This window comes from Lipotes vexillifer, unplaced genomic scaffold, assembly GCF_000442215.2.
Source record: "Lipotes vexillifer unplaced genomic scaffold, Lipotes_vexillifer_v1.1 scaffold426, whole genome shotgun sequence".
Classification (NCBI taxonomy): Eukaryota; Metazoa; Chordata; class Mammalia; order Artiodactyla; family Lipotidae; genus Lipotes; species Lipotes vexillifer.
The window spans coordinates 1,671,719-1,673,333 of NW_006779491.1; the positions used below are offsets into that span (position 1 = coordinate 1,671,719).

Here is a 1,615-nt window from a genome sequence, read left to right on the forward strand (position 1 = left end):
ACAATTCAAGGACCCACCAAAGCTCCTGGTGGCCTTCCTGGGAAAACCTGATTTTTAGATTGACTTAACGGTGCTATCCAACTGTATCACTTGCCTCCCCCAACCCTCCAGCCAACCCACTCCTCACACAACTTTTTACCACGTTTTTACATATATACACACATAGAAAACAAAACTTAAAATCTTTTCTGCATTCCTTTCTGCCCAAATCTATTCCTCCTCCTATAATCTCTACTGCAGTTAGTGGAACCACCACTCAACCAAGGGGAATGAGTAGGAATACGGGATTTCTTAAGGCACATTCTGGGTAAATTGTTTGTTTAAAACCCTTCCTTGGCTTCCCATCATGGCCTCAGGATCAAGTCTAGACTCCTACAGCACAGAGCCCTCCATGACTTGATCTAAGCCTGTATTTTTAGTTTCTTCTGGCACCAATTCTTCCATCCCAGCAATTTCCAAACTGTGATCCATGGCACACTTCGAAGAGATCTTAATAGGCCTGAATTGAGAAACTGAATTTCTCTTGGGAAATTCATTCCAACTCAAACTATTTACTGAACGCCTACCATGTGCCAAGCACCACACTAGAAACAGTGGCGAATTTGATGTGCTCTTACCAAGCTCACTACCTACCAGAAAGCAAACAAATAACAGAGTAAGACATGTATCATGAAGTGGGGAAGATATAAGAGCAAAAAGCAAGGGCTCTAACCTGACATAGAACTTTAAAGTAAAAGCTGAATTATCCAAGCCAAGGGAGAGGCTGGAGTGGGCAGGGGCAAAAATGATGCAGAATAGAGAAGTGTATGTGGCAGCCCAAAGGGACACAAAGCACAGCATCTGGAATATGTGTAAGTCCACAGATTAAGACCATGAACTCTGGAGTCATACTGCCCAAGTTCAAATCACACCTATGTGACCTTGGGCAAGTCACCTCACCTCATTAAGCCCACTTATAAAATAGAGACACAAATACTATTTCAGAGCTGTTGAGAGGATCTAGAGAAATAAGCCATGTAGACTCAGCGTGGTGCCTTACTCACAATAAGTGCCCAGTGAATGTTAGCTATTAGTAAGTCCAATGCAGAGCCACTGAAGGAGAGGAAGTAGTATATTAAAGGCTCTGAGGAGTCTCACAGTTGAACTTTGTTTAGTTTTCCACTTGCACTAGAAATGGTTGTCACAACAAATGTGTGGGCACCAGGTGAGAAGGGCTGTCGCACCACACCAGGCTCCTCATAGCACCTAAGCAGCACACTGTGGACCTGCCTCCACCAGACCCCAAAGGCACAGCTGAGCCTTGCTATCGCTCGCTCCCTCTTTTTCCTCCTGTGACAAGCCCAGCCTCCCCAGGCCGATGTCCGAGCCCCTTCCTCTGTGTGTCCCTACAGCTAAATCAGGTACTCCTTCCTGGCTTCCTGGCATGGCCCCTTGCCTGCTGTGTGCCATGATCTGCTCACTTGTCTGCCTCCAGGTCAGGAAGCCCACACTGATTTGCACACGAGGCTCTGCACCCAGTGGGGACCTGGCAAGTGCTCACTGACCTTCCTTTCCTTGGTACTTGGGACCCAGTTCTCAGACCCAGCCAACCAGACCCAGGCCTGAGCCTCTTTCC

At 47.1% G+C, this 1,615-nt stretch overlaps 1 protein-coding gene across 1 annotated transcript in view; it reads right to left on the reverse strand.

Moving 5' to 3' along the window:
• PHKG2 (phosphorylase kinase catalytic subunit gamma 2) overlaps nt 1-1,615 on the reverse strand; it is a 12,406-nt gene that overhangs the window by 1,453 nt on the left and 9,338 nt on the right. The gene's annotated exons all lie outside the window — the stretch shown is intronic.